This window comes from Epargyreus clarus, unplaced genomic scaffold (genome assembly GCF_041222505.1).
Source record: "Epargyreus clarus isolate Ecla_fem2 unplaced genomic scaffold, WU_Ecla_fem_2.2 ptg000035l, whole genome shotgun sequence".
Taxonomy (NCBI): Eukaryota; Metazoa; Arthropoda; class Insecta; order Lepidoptera; family Hesperiidae; genus Epargyreus; species Epargyreus clarus.
In genome coordinates this window covers 7,178,897-7,194,304 of record NW_027332240.1, presented here as the reverse complement: position 1 = coordinate 7,194,304, position 15,408 = coordinate 7,178,897, and positions in this window count along the sequence as shown.

Sequence of the window (15,408 nt, the reverse complement as noted above, 5' to 3'; positions counted from 1 at the left end):
TTGTATAACAAGCGAACTTTGGCATTTTCCGACTCAAATTGTACCTTGAAGTTGGACGCCTTTTGGCTTTTGTGTTTTGGTTGCTGCATTAGAAAATATTTTACGTAGTTTTGAAAGAGACGTGGGTTGTATACAGATTTATATGGGCGGTAGGGACCACGTAATATCAGGTGTATTGAAGGCTCGTTTATTAATTTGATATAATGAAATCATTATAGGACAATGTATAGAATGATAATAACATATATAATTTAATAATATTGTTATTTTTATATTTTGAACTTATAAATTGAATGTTTAAAATTTAATTTGAATAAGACTTGACCCTCATAATATTAAGAAGACCTTTAAGTATTAATTAAAATTTTGCATACCTCTTAAGAGGTGGAATATAGAGGACAATTTTGTGGATATAACAACTGTATTTACCTATATTAAGCAAAATAAATTATTTGATTTGATTTTTTTATAATATACTTAAGAAGTAGCAGGCGAGCATGCAGTCCACCTGATAATAAGTGGCTATTGCCGCCAATGGACATCTGTAATCAATCCCAGATATGATTAGATTCCTACCTAAGGTCAACCACAGATGCGCTGCTACCCTTGAGGACTAAGATGGAACGCCTCGAAAAAGTATGTACCCTTATCACACCCTTTAAACCAGAACACAGCAGCGTTTAATAATGCTGTTATTAGGCAGAAATAGGTGAGGCGGTGGTGCCGCTGGAGTCGAACCACAAATAGTTCTGGCAGCGCTGCTGTCTGGTTGATACTGTCCATAGCGTGGCCTTGATGTCCCAATGAGATAGGGAATTAAAAACAAAATCAAATGAAATACCGCAACGTTCGCACGATGTAAGAGAAAATAAACGAATCGTAAAAAAATCACGCCATGTAGTGGTTCCTTCATTGTTTTTCCTCTTTTTCTCCTTTCCAATTTCTAATTTTTCTCATTTCCTCTCGTGTAGCGAATGTAAAGGATGTAAGCTTAAACTGTGACGACGGTAATCGAAATGCTATTATTGGATTGGTTGTGGAAATGATGTGTATGTTTAGTTTATTTCAACTGACAGTCTTATTTTCTTTAAAAGACTGAAGCTGCAAACGGGTGTTCCACAGACGGGTACAAAACAAATACAGGTCTGGTATATGGGGTATTCAGTCAACCTGATGGTCCACTGCCGACCAAATAGAATCAAATCAATATACAACAGGGGTTCTACCTGAAGCCAGTTAAAGATACGTAGCCGCTCCTGAGGATTAAGATGGTGTCCTCTTTTTTTTTTGTTTACGAGGGGCAAACCTTCAAAAGGTACCCTATGCCGTGGGAGCGACACGGGGTTATGCGGGATTCTCACCGCACTAAAACCCACGCAATGGCCGTCCTCGGCGCTGCGTAGAGGACCCCGGGATCTCCAGAGGAACGCAACCGGAGTCCTCTAAGCGCGTTGCCCCGTCGGGTAAGCATAAGTTCGCCACATCCACTGGCGTGTACAACGGCATGCGGCCACACATACCGCCGTCCTTCCCAGGGTCGCTGGCCGGGTGGTTCGAGCTCTTGCCGCCCGTAACCCCGGAAGCCCCTGTTAGTCGCCTCTTACGACAGGCAGGGGATACCGTAGCCATATTCTACGAATAAGTGTGGCAGCCGGTACCTTATGAGAGCAACTGTACTCGCTCTACCTTTCGTAGAAAAATACTCGTATGTGGCAGAATCAAGAAATAGGTTTTTTTACTCTTGATGTATATTAATCTCGTGTCTATATGTTTGTACACACTAATCTCTTAAACCACTCAACCGATTTCAGTTAAATATTGTGAATGTTTGTGGTTATATTTTGAAGTTCAATACTTTGGAGCCGATATGCTATTCTTGAGATCTACCAATACAGTAACCCAATAGTTAAGTTTTGCATCCATCCTTTTATAAGTGTTTATTGTATTCATTATATCTTAAAAGAGACACTTCAAAGAGACAAGTAGGCTTAAACTCGATAGGAAATGCTTTCGTCTCCGGCTAAGTCTCAAATATTTGCATCCCAAAATTGGAACAAAAGCTTAACTTTCAATCAAGTTACGGAAAATGTATTTCCTTATCCAGGGGTTTTAATGCCGGCGTTTTGGCTATTGTATGCATTGTTTTGTTCTCTGTGAAGATTGGGAATATTGTTATATTAAATGTTTATGGGAGAATGGGACAAAAATATATAATTTCACTTGACTGCGGAAGGTAATGTTTTTCGAGTGTATGTTTTTTTATATATTAAAGATAACGATAAGGCAGACGTATGTTTTTATTATTTGGACGGCTTCGTTTGATTTTAACACATGAGGCGTTGAATGTGTCCAAATTGTAAGATCGGCATAGGCTATAGTTTTAAGGCTATAGCTAATAGGCTATAGCTTTGTGGTTCGACTCCGGCGGCACCACCGCCTCATCTATTTCTGCCTAATAACAGCAGTGTGAGGCGCTGCTGCGTTCCGGTTTGAAGCGGTTTGAAGTGGTAAGGGAGACATAATTTTCCGAGGCGTGCCAGCTTAGTCCTCAGGGGTAGCGGCGCATCTGACCTCAGGTAGGAATATCTAATCCTATCTGGGGTTGATTACAGATGTCTATGGGCGGCAGTAGCCACTAGCCCGTGGACTGCATGCTCGTCTGCTACTCCTATATTATAAAAAAACTTCATAATTGACGGGGGTTTTACCTACAGCGGGTCACAGGTGCATTGTCATTTGCGGACTAATAAATTTGCGGACTAATAAATAACTGCTTCACACTAGAAATAGGTATTATGGTACTTTCCCTATTGAACCATATTTATTCTACCACCTGTTGTATTCTTTTAATACAGCATATATACAAAATACGTTGTACACTGTTTCAAGGCCAAGAAAAAATACATCAAAAGTGTTACTCATAGACTAATAATAAAAAATAGAAACTTTCATCAAGGCGTGACAAAGTTGTTTACGCCGAAGACGGCCTTTTAGCGCTCCTTTCAGAACGTACCGACTAAATGACTTGTCAGCTTTGAAGCGATGGAGAAACTTTGCTTTGAGCCACACTTGGTAATAAACGAGTCTTTGACACGCAAAGGATTCTAGGTTCGATCCCGGCACACAGATATCTCAATGATGAATTATATGATAGTTATGCATTTTCGGCCTGAACTTTGTGTTTTTGTGTGTGTTTATGGTACCTACGATACGAATTTTAGTGTGAGGCCATGAGTATATAAAGCGACTTATCAAATTGACTATTAAATCGTAAGTTGTCATTGCTGCCCACGGGCATGTGTAATCAACTCCGTATAGGATTGGGGTTCTATCTACAGCGGATCACAGGTGCATTGTCACTTCATCAGTAATTCAGCCAGGTATTATAGCAAATAGGTATGATTTATCTAATCAACTCAAGATTAGATTAGATTCCCACCTGAGGCCGGTCACAGAGGCGCCGCTACCCTTGAAGACTAAGCTGGAGTGCCTCGGAAAAGTCTCCCTTACCATACCTTTCAAAGCGGGACACAGCAGCGCTTAATACTGCTGTTATTAGGCAGTTTAGGTGTGGCGGTGGTGCCGCCGGAGTCGAACCACAGAGGGTTCTACCATCTTCAAATTGAGAGGATGAGATTCTAATAATTATCACCTTTCAATGCTTAACATTGTTGTTACAAATCATTGAGCGATGACCCCATCAAACAAAATAATTCGCCAAGTACGAGTCGAACTCGCACATGGAGGCTTCCGTACCACCAAATGTTTATTATTTTTAAAAATATATTATTTTCAACAATACTTAGTTATATGAAACTACAATAGATGGCGTAGGGATGATGATGAATGATACGTAAATTTTCAACAATACTTAGTTATATAGCACAAAAATGGATGGCGTTGGGGCGACGATAGGACGTCGATTTTACGTAATCGACGTATAATAAAATTAAAATAACTGGATTAAAATATGTTTTATGGTTCTTATTTGTATTTATTATAATACCAGTTATAGTATTAAATGGATTGTAAAAATTTTAATCGTCTGCCTAGTAGGGTTTAACAGTTAGATTGAAAAATGCCGAAAAATACCGGTTTGTTGTATGAAGTCTCCTTGAATATTCAACTTTACTTTATTTTTAGTATTTGTTGTTATAGCTGCCACCGTTATGCATCTTCTGTAAAAATTCCATGTGCCCTGTGACAGACGGACAGACGGACAGACGGACAGACAGCGAAGTCTTAGTAATAGGGTTCCATTTTTACCCTTTGGGTACGGAACCCTAAAAACTTACCCTTATTCTACCAAAACTTTCTCGTTTATAAGGCGGAAATCAAAGCAAACAGAAATTGTTGAAACTCATTACTGCGGGCCATCCTAATTTCCTCTAACTTCCCAACATTTAATTAGCGTGAATTTACTCAAGTGTACCGAGACAGGTTGGGAGCCGCTGGCTTAATTTGCCCCTTGATATTTTACTTTTTTGCTTTTATAAGTCGTACTTACAATAGATAACAGACAAGCGATTTTATCGCCTAGTGGTACAGTCAGCTTCAGAAAGTACTACTATGCTTCTTTAGAAAATTCCACTAAAGAACCACTTATGGTTCTACCACCTTTCAATTTCTATTTACTTTGTAAATTATAATTTGGTCTGTGAACCTAATTGTGGTAGTTTCATTGCAGTTTTGTGCCGTGTGGCTCCGGCGGCGAATAGACCACCCCATACCTGCCCGTGGGTGTCGTAGAAGCCGACTAAGGGCATCTACCGGGTAGATGGGCAGCAGCGTCTACTCGGGCATTTAACATCTTACTGCGACGGTTCCACTGGTTGCTGGATCTGACACCGCCTGGCGTAATTCCCGAAGGTGTCCCGCTTGGTGGTAAGGTCTCTTCGTGGGATCTGCCTGGCTAGCTACCACCCTCAGGTCGGAGTCTACCGTTAATAACGACTCGTCGTGTTTCGGTAGTGCGCCTGGGAGCCAGTTCATCCCCTTATCCCTCCCTTCCCATCCTCTTGTGGTGCTTCCGACGGCGCACTTTACGGGTCCGTTGGGTCTCTTTAAGCGTCGTTGCCCCTGGGGGCGTGGTGTGTTGGCGCGGGGGCCAGGGAGACCCGGTGAAACGGTTGTCCGCTGGCCGCCCGCCGGTTAGTTGGGGACCCGAACCCGGGCAACACTGTTAACCTCTGGCCCGGGAGGCTGTCCCGCCAACCGGCGAAAAATCCCGTTGCGCGGCTACCTTGCCGGAGTAAGAGACCGGAGTGGAGCCAGGTAGTCGTGCACGGGGGGGACCGGGGGCCCTTCCGTCCCCCGCGCCAGCATCCCACATCACCTCCGTAGGCTCGGTGTCACGAGACTCATACTTTGTCCCGTGAGGCGTTGACGGAGCATCGCAAATCCTTTCAAATTCCCGCCCTTTTTTTCGACCAACCACAATGAGAAAGCCTAAAAAGAAGAAAAGTTGCACAGCGGCGACCTCTTCCACATTTATTGTGGATATGTGCAATATCAGAGGAGTCCATTCCAATCTGAATGCCGTCCACCACCACCTTGAGACGGTAAAGCCGGCTTTTCTCTTTTTGACGGAGACGCAGATATCTACCCCGGACGATACATCGTATTTGGACTACCCCGGCTACAATTTAGAACATGCCTTCAGGCGTCGAGCCGGGGTATGTGTGTATGTTCGGGGAGATGTCTGCTATCGCCGTCTCAGCTTTCTCGAAGACAAGGACCTATCATTGTTGTGGCTGCGCGCGGACGTCGGAGGTCTTACCCGTGTCTACGCGTGCCTATATAGGTCCTATAGCGGAGATGTGGAGACAACTCGATTATTCGAGCACGTCCAGTGGGCAACCGACAGAATGCTGCAGCAGTGTCCTTCGGCAGAGTTGGTGGTTCTTGGTGATTTCAATGCTCATCATGTTGATTGGCTGGGATCCCGGACCACCGACTTTGCTGGGAGATCTGCATATGACTTCTCCTTGGCATATGGGCTCTCTCAGGTCGTACCCGGTTTCACTAGGGTGCCTGATGTAGAGACCCATACTGCCTCTTTGCTGGACCTACTGCTGACTACCCATCCGGTGGACTACCAAGTAATGGTCAAGGCTCCCCTTGGATCCTCTGACCATTGCTTGGTAAGTTCGACTGTGCCCTTGTCGTACCCCGTGGAGACACGTCCCCCCGGGAGACGACAAGTTTGGCATTACAAGTCAGCAGACTGGGACGGATTCCGGGAGTTCCTGGCTTCGTACCCGTGGAGGCAGCTATGTTTCGTCTCGGGTGACCCTAGCTCGTGTGCTGAGTCTGTAACCGACGTGATACGGCAGGGTATGGAGTGTTTCATTCCAAACTCTGTCGTGTCCGTCGGCGGACGGAGTCAGCCCTGGTTTGGGGGGTCTTGTGCTAAAGCGCTAAGCCTTAAGCAGGAGGCCTTCCAAACCTGGGCATCAGCACACGCTAGCAAGGACCCAAAAACCCCCGAGCTCCGAACCGCGTTTAATGCTGCCTCCCGTTCAGCGAAGAAGCATATGGCCAAGGCGAAGTCTAAGCACATCGGCAGAATTGGCGAGCGGCTACTTGGTTACCCCTCCGGGAGTCGAGCCTTCTGGTCGCTGGCCAAAGCTGTCGAGGGTAATTTCTGTCGGTCTTCACTACCGCCCCTGCGGAAACCAGATGATTCTCTGGCCCATACGGCAAAGGGGAAAGCCGATCTTCTTGGTACCCTCTTTGCCTCAAACTCGACTCTTGATGACACAGGGGCCACACCGCCTACCATCCCGCGGTGTGAGAGCTCTATGCCGGATATTCGCTTCACGCAGAAGGCTGTCAGGCGAGCTCTTTTGTCCCTCGATATCAAGAAGTCGAGCGGGCCAGACGAAATCCCCGCAGTGGTGCTCAGGACGTGCGCTCCCGAGTTGGCTCCCGTCTTAACGCGCCTATTCTCGCTTTCCTACACCACAGGACAAGTACCGTCTTCGTGGAAGGTTGCCCTTGTACACCCTATTCCCAAAAAGGGTGACCGCAGTGACCCGGCCAACTATAGGCCTATAGCGATAACCTCACTGCTCTCAAAAGCCATGGAGCGTGTTGTAAACACGCAGCTCCTTAGGTACCTGGAGGAGCACCAGCTGATCAGCGATCACCAATATGGTTTTCGCAAGGGCCGATCAGCTGGTGATCTTCTTGTGTACCTCACTCATCGTTGGGCACAAGCTGTTGAGAGCAACGGGGAGGCATTAGCCGTAAGCCTAGATATCGCTAAGGCCTTTGACCGGGTCTGGCATAGGGCCCTTCTCGCGAAGCTACCATCTTACGGTCTTCCCGAGAGGTTGTGCACATGGACAGCCAGCTTTCTGTCTGAGCGGCATATTAAGGTCGTAGTTGACGGGTGCTGCTCAGACACGAAGCTCATCAACGCTGGCGTGCCCCAAGGGTCTGTATTATCTCCCACGCTTTTTATTCTGCATATCAATGATATGCTGCTACAAACCGGTGGCATTCATTGCTATGCAGATGATAGCACGGGAGATGCTGTGTACACAGGCCGTGCGAACACCTCTCGGACATTCGTGGAAGAAAGCAGAATCCGACTTGTGTCTGAAATCGAGAACTCTCTGGAGCGGGTCTCGGAATGGGGTCGTCTTAACCTTGTTGAGTTCAACCCCACGAAGACACAAGTCTGCGCGTTTACCGCTAAAAAAACCCCATTCGTCATAGCGCCTGAGTTCCAAAGTACACCGCTCACCATTGGTAAAAGTGTAGGGATCCTGGGAGTTGACATCTCGTGTGACGTGCAGTATCGGAGTCATTTGGAAGTTAAAGCCAAGTTGGCTTCTAAGAAACTGGGCGTCCTGAACAGAGCCAAGGAGTACTTCACTGGGGGGCAACTCCTTCTGCTTTATAAAGCGCAAGTGAGGCCCCACATGGAGTACTGCTCGCATCTCTGGGCAGGGGCACCACAATACCAGCTTAACCCACTTGACTCCGTACAGAGACGCGCGGTGCGAATCGTCGATGACCCAGCGATCTCTGATCGGTTAGAACCCTTAAGCCTGCGGAGGGACATAGGTTCCCTCTGCGTGTTCTACCGACTTTACAATGGTGAGTGTTCTGAGGAACTGTTTGATCTGGTGCCTACGTCGCCTTTCCTTCATCGCACCACTCGCCGAAGGATGAAGTTCCATCCACATCAACTGGACCCGTGGCGGTCCTCCACGGTTCGGTTTAATCGTTCATTTTTGCCGCGTACGTGCAAGATGTGGAATGAACTTCCTCCTGAGGTATTCCCTCAGGACTATGACATGGGGCTCTTCAAGAGGGGTGTAAAAAGAGCTCTCCTTCAAAGCCGGCGATGCATTGGCGACTCCTCTGGTGTTGCAAATGTCCATAGGCGACGGTGACTGCTTTCCATCAGGTAGCCCGTCTGCCTTATCGTTAGGTTACATATAAAAAAAAAAAAAAAAAAAAAAAAAGTTAGTCATGTATAAAATGTAGGAAAACTTCAACCCTTTTACGTTGTTAAGGGTTGGTTTTCTTAGGAACTGAATTGAAATTACGGGCTCTTTTCAAGGATCAACCACCTCTGCTATTTCAACCTAACCGTTTTCAATATACCGGGACAAAAGCAACTAGAAATTTTGTATATTAATGTGTGTGTTATAAGTCACGCAACGAGCTAATTTTGAGCTATTTCGTTTTCTGCGATATAATAGTCTTTTCTTATATTGTAATAATGGGTAATTGGCATTTAGTTGTATTAGGGGAAATAACACACATTCGTAAATAATGTTTTTAGGTTGCCGTTACCCTCCGGGTCCATAGAACCATAGCAGCCTTTTAAAACAATGCATACCAGCCAACCGGCCATAGAAGTAAACACAATTTAAAAAAAGTTTGGAAAATCCAAAAGTGCACGACTCATAATGCTCATTTAATTATGAAATATAAAAAAAAAAGAAAAAAAAACTTAAGTCGTTCAAAATTAATTGCCGAAAAAACAGCTGTAGTAGGAAGAAGGTACTGCACAAGCGCCCCTGGTGGAATAAATGTACATAATATCTATAGATATATACAGTCTTGTAGTTTTCGTTTTTTATTAATTGCAATTAAACGACACTGAATTAATTAATCATTCGCATTCAGTGACCTACATTCGTCGATTAGAATTTAAAAAAAAAAATTAAGTCAAATGATGGATTTTTTCACAAGTTACAGTGTTTTCCGGTTTCACACATGACGGACAGGAAATTTTTTTGACCTATTTTGGTGCTTTTTTCCAATTCTATTGCAGTAAATCAATTTTTAAAAAGTATGGAATTAATCTCCACTAAATTATCTCGACAATAGTATGCAAAATATCTTGATTCCGTGAACTATCAAGGCTATAATAATAAAAATAGCCGCCAAAATGAAGCGAAAAAAATTTTCGATCGTAAAGCACTCTCTGATGCTTCGCATCATGAGTCGTGCAATTTTAACTTTTTTCTACTTTCTTTCTTTCTACACTCACAGCCCCACAGTAGGATTCCCTGTATCGTGGGTGCTATGGACACACACCGAGACAAATACACAAACACCCAGACCCAGAAACAGAAACCTAAATTCATCATTTAGATCTCTGTTCGAACATTCTCATGGGCGGGTATCGAACCCGGGACCCTCTGCGCGTCCGGTATGGTGAACACTCCGCCACGTGGGTCTACTGCCTAACTATTACGGCTTAAGAGGTAAAGCGAAAAGTTGCCGGTTTTGTATGGCAACCTTATTTTTAAAGCTTTTTATTTTTCATCAATCATCATCATGAACAACATTACTATCCTACTGCTGGGCAAGGCTCTCCTCTCATACTGAGAAGGATTAGGCCATAGTCCACCGCGCTGGCCAAGTATTGGTAGACTTCACGTACCTTTGAGATTTTTTTTTATAAATCTCTCAGGTATGCAGGTTTCCTCGCGATGTTTTCCTTCACCGTTTAGCAAGTGATAATTAATTTCTAATACGCACATAACTTTGAAAAATCAGAGGTGATATGCCTGGGATTTGAACCTCGGACCCCTTGATCGAGAGGCCGAGTTTCTTAACCACTAGGCTATCACTGCCATTACTTTTATTTTTAGTATTTGTTATTATAGCGGTCACCATTATACATACTTTGTAAAAAATTCACGTGTCTATATATTACGGTTTAAGAAATAGGCCCCGTGACAGACGGATAGATAGCGAAGGCTTAGTAATAGGGTTCCGTTTTTACCCTTTAGGTACGGAACCCTACAAAAGGACTTAAGCAGGAGCTTTAAGTACACAGAAACTCTTTAGGCAACAGAATAAACAGCTATTGAAAAGTTTTAATTACTTATAAAGCTTCGTATAGCTGTGAAGCGTTCATTATAATCCAAAAATTGTAGAACAAATCTCTATACATATAATAATAAGCTTCGCGTGTCTGTACATCGAATGTATTTTTTCAAATTTAAATTTATTTTTTTACATAGAAGTAGATGACGAGCATGCAGTCCAATGATGATCATGGTAAGTGGCTGCTGTCGCCCATTAACATGTGTAATCAATCCTAGATAAGATTACTAGATTAGATAAGATACTTGCTGTGTTCTGGTTTGAAAGGTGTGGTAAGGGAGACATAATTTTCCGATTCCAGCTTAGCCTTCAAAGGTAACGGCATCTGTGACCATAGGTAGGAATCTAATCTTATCTGGGGTAGATTACAGATGTTCATGGGCGGTAGTAGCCTCTTACCATCATGCTCGTCTGCTACCCCTATATTATAAAATTCTGAATCCATGCGAAACCGCAGGTCCAGCTCGTTTAAACATAAAAAGTCTAATACAAAGTAAAATAAAGTGGATAATATCAAAGTTGATGGACCGTTCCATCATTCCATTATCAGTTGCCGAAGATTTGTAATTGAGTGAGATTGATGCTCGTATTGCCTATGCGAAGATTTCGTTTTTAGATAAAGTAACTCAATTTTTAATTTTTTTCTTATAAACTGTACTTTCACGTTTGTTTAGTTGGTGGAATCTTTCGAGATTTGGTTGCAAGGGGCCACTGCTATATTTATTTATTTATATTACAAAAATGTTAAGCATAACTGTGTTCTGTACCCTTAGTATGAGTTTTAACGTTTTTACAAAAAATACTGTTTTTGTATTTATTTACGTATTTCCCATATATTTCCAATCATCTGATACAGTCCGCTAGGGGCGCTGATTGGAAATGTATGGGAAAATACGTAAGCAAATACAAAAACTGTCATTTTTGTCAAAACGTAAAAACTCATACTGAGGATGCCTGGCAGAAAACTGACTCTGGTTTGAGAAGTCTGATTTATAAGACGACTCTTTCTTTGTTCTAGTTTATTTATACTATCAATTTATACCATTAGGTAGACCGCGTGGTCATTTGCTACTTTAAATTATAAAAAAGTACTTAGAGAATGTTATAAAATAAGTTTAAAACAAATAAGTCTCATATTTATATTATAACATCGGAACATCAGAAACTTAGTTTAATTCGCTATCATATTCGTTTATAACAGTATCTCAAGAAGACTCTTCAATATTAACTAAGAGACTGCCCGAGCATTCTCAGACTATTCGCCATAATTTATCGCTTTGTACCAAAACGCCCAATCAAAGGCAAGTTTGCTACAATCACGGCTATTCAAGTGTCTGAATGGCCTTTGATTGAAGTTCTTCTATCGAGTATTAATACTTGATGTTAGAAAAACTTTACAAAATCGAACTATTTTCTGGGGTAACCATATAACTTTCACTATTATTTTCACACTACCATTCAAATTATTCATGAACTCCTCCTATGTGTGTGTAGTGTGTGAACATAATATAAAGTGTGAAAGTGGGAAATAAAAGTGAAAATTTCAAATAAATACGTAATTATTCAAAGTATCTAGTTTTGGATACCGTACTATTGGAGAAATTAGAAATATTTTTCAAATATAATTATTCAAGAACATATTCTTAGGATAGCGTCATCATCATCATCGCCCACTGCTGGGCACGGATCTCCTCTCAGAATGAGAAGGATTAGGCCATAGTCCACCGCGCTGGCCAAGTGCGTATTGGTGAACTTCACATACCTTTGAGATTTTTTTTTATAAATCTTTCAGGGATGCAGGTTTCCTCGCGATGATTTCCTTCACCGTTTAGCAAGTGATAATTAATTTCTAATACGCACATAATTTTGACAAATCAGAGGTGCGTGCCTGGGATTTGAACCTCGAACCCCTCGATCGAGAGGCCGAGTTTCTTAACCACTAGGCTATCACTGCTGCTACTAGGATAGCGTACCATCTTTTAAATTTTAAATGTCCGTCAATCGGTTTCTATTTATCACAACCAATTTTCAAATTTAACGGATTGAACTTTGAAATGTAACATAGGATATCCCCTATCTATCACTAGTAGTGTTCCAGCTTTTTTTTTATAATATAATCAACCCCAGATCGCATTAGATATTCGTACCTGAGGTCAGACACAGATGTCGCTGCTCCTGAGGACTAAGCTGGAACGCCTCGGAAAAGTATGTCTCCCTTACCACACCCTTCAAACCAGAACGCAGCAGCACTTAACACTGCTGTTATTAGGTAGAAATAGCTGTGGCGGTGGTGCCGCCGGAGTCGAAACACAAAGGGACTACCACCGACGTAATAACCGTCGTAGAGTCAACTTACCCTGATGATGCTCCGTTTTGGAGCGAAACACGTGTTGGTGGTGGTACGTATGATAAAAATATACACCATATTTTTAATATTTTGCATCTGCACGTATCCTTTAATTACCTACTTTGGCCACATAGCACAAAGAAAGCAAGACAACCTTGAAAAGCTGGTGGTGGTGGGCAAGGTAGATGGAAGAAGACCAAGAGGCCGATCACCTAGCCGATGGTCGGACTCCATAAAAGAAATTATAAGACTTCCAGTTACAACTGCCTCAGACAAGCGGAAGACAGGGTAGCATGGAAGTAGCTTGTCAGATCATCCACGGAGGCTTACCAGAACGAGCACGACCTTCAGAAATGAAAAAACGACGAAGAAGAAGAAGTATCCTTTGAGGGAGGGAGGGTGGTACATACTGCATGGTTTAAAATATATACCATCATACATATTTGTAGCGGATTGTTGCGAAGTAGTTTTAATCTTAACTTAATACATTTCCAAGGGTTTATATTTATCACAACCGATTTTCAAAACGACGGGGCTTGAATCCTGGATATGTAACATAGGACATCCCTTACCTATCGCTAGTAGGCATCAAAGATTTAGCGTGATTTCTAACCCAACCGAACGTATTACTTGCGTAACCAGGTGAAATATTACAAGTTTCTAGAGCTAACGTTTTATTTATGGTGGCGCCTACGTCGGCCCTTGTACTAACACGTAGACGTGGAACCATATAGACACCCAATGAGAGATATATGTACGTTGTACATGCATTAGAAAGAAAGAAATAACTTTATTACGTAATGCATTGTACACATACATATCAACAACAAATTATTTAAATTAGTTAAAAAATCGTGGGATATAGGTAAATAGAAAACTTAAGATACATAAAATTACGATTATAAGTAAATAGATTTGTTTCATCTTGTAACGTTTTATAAGTAAAACTATATAAATAATACTAAATATATAACAAAAAAATATTTTTGCAATATTAAAAAGGATTAGAAGTATGTTTCGCAATGTAAATTTTTGAAATTTTAAACAACTATAAAATTTTTCCTTATCCTAATCATATTTTAGACTCTTGAACTTCAAATGTGTCTAATTAAAATGCATTCTTTTGACTTAATCATATAATTTTATTTATTTAAAACTTTATTATACGTTAGAAATTGGTATAAAAGGGGGACTTAATGTTAGAAGCATTCTCTACCAGTCAACCTTAGGGCTGAGTAGAAACATATGCAATTATATGAAGAGTCTATTTAGTTCGTTCGTCGTAGCACACGCGTATATCAAAACATCTGGATTGCGTTTAAAGTTGCGACATTGTTCAAACTGTCACGCTAGAGCGCGGAGGGAATGCTGAGGGATACCAGGATACCTATTTATATCTACATTCCAGGATTGACACACGTCATAGACTGACATAATTTTATTACGGAGATAATTTTTTTATATGTTAGAACACAGAATAGTTTTTAAAGTTTTATTAATATTAACACCATCTGGTGTGTTCGACGGTATGCAACCATACATACAGCCGTCCTTCCCGGGGTCGCTGACCGGGCGGTTCGAGCTCCCACCTTTGCCACCCGCAACCCCGAAAGCCTCCTTTTAGTCGCCTGTTACGACTGGCAGGAGATACTGTAGTCCTATTCTACTCCCGGAACTACAATAACGACCTTAAACTTACCTACCTTCAAATTTTCTTCTTAACGCAAAGCTTCCGGTGCATAGAATACGTATTCTTATGTAAATCCTATTATAATAATGTAGATGCTTCCCTGCGCGCGGGTTTTCCTTTGGGGATACCTAAAATATGGCTTACAATCGAAAGGGCACTTTGTGAGATATATTACCTTTGCGTAACTTACTGTTACATATGAATTACGTTATACATAGAGATTAAATATATAGATATTGAATAGATATTGTAGCTTTTCATACAAACCCTCTCTAACTAACACAATCTCGGATTGATTGACAGTTGACATATGCGACACTATCTGATAGTGGAATAATATAGAGGGTGTATTTTTTTTTAATAAACTCGTTCGATTCCCGGCTAGGGAATAGGATATTTTAAAAAACTAATGATGCAGTTTTAGTTTTTATCAAAATCGGCCTCGTAACCTCTTTCAGCATTGTTCGCTATTCCTTATAGTATCGGATTTGGCCTTGAAATTTAAAAATTCACCCTGTATAGTTGAATGTCTTTGTGCTTATAATATATAACATTGTATTTCAACTTAATATTTAAAAATATTTGATAGATAATATTGATCATTCCTACAATGAAAATTCGTTTTGTAAAAACATAGAGTTCTATATTAATATAGAGTTTGAGAGCAGAGTTTCACAACGGAACTCGTTCACAATTACGTTACGTTAAAATGAAATTATAAACAGCTATCGAATACAAAGTTATTAAGTTAAGTATATGAAAATAAACAGAGTATGAAAAGTTTTGAACTATGTTACACGTTACGTTAAAATGTTACACTGTTTTTAACCGACTTCAAAAAAGGAGGAGGTTTCTCAATTCGACCGTATATATGTTTTTTTATTTTTATGTTTGTTCGCGGATAACTTGCTCGTTTATGAACCGATTTTGATGATCTTTCTTTGTTGGGAAAAGGATATTTCCAAGGTGGTCCCATTATAAGAAAATCAGGATCTGATGTTGACAGACC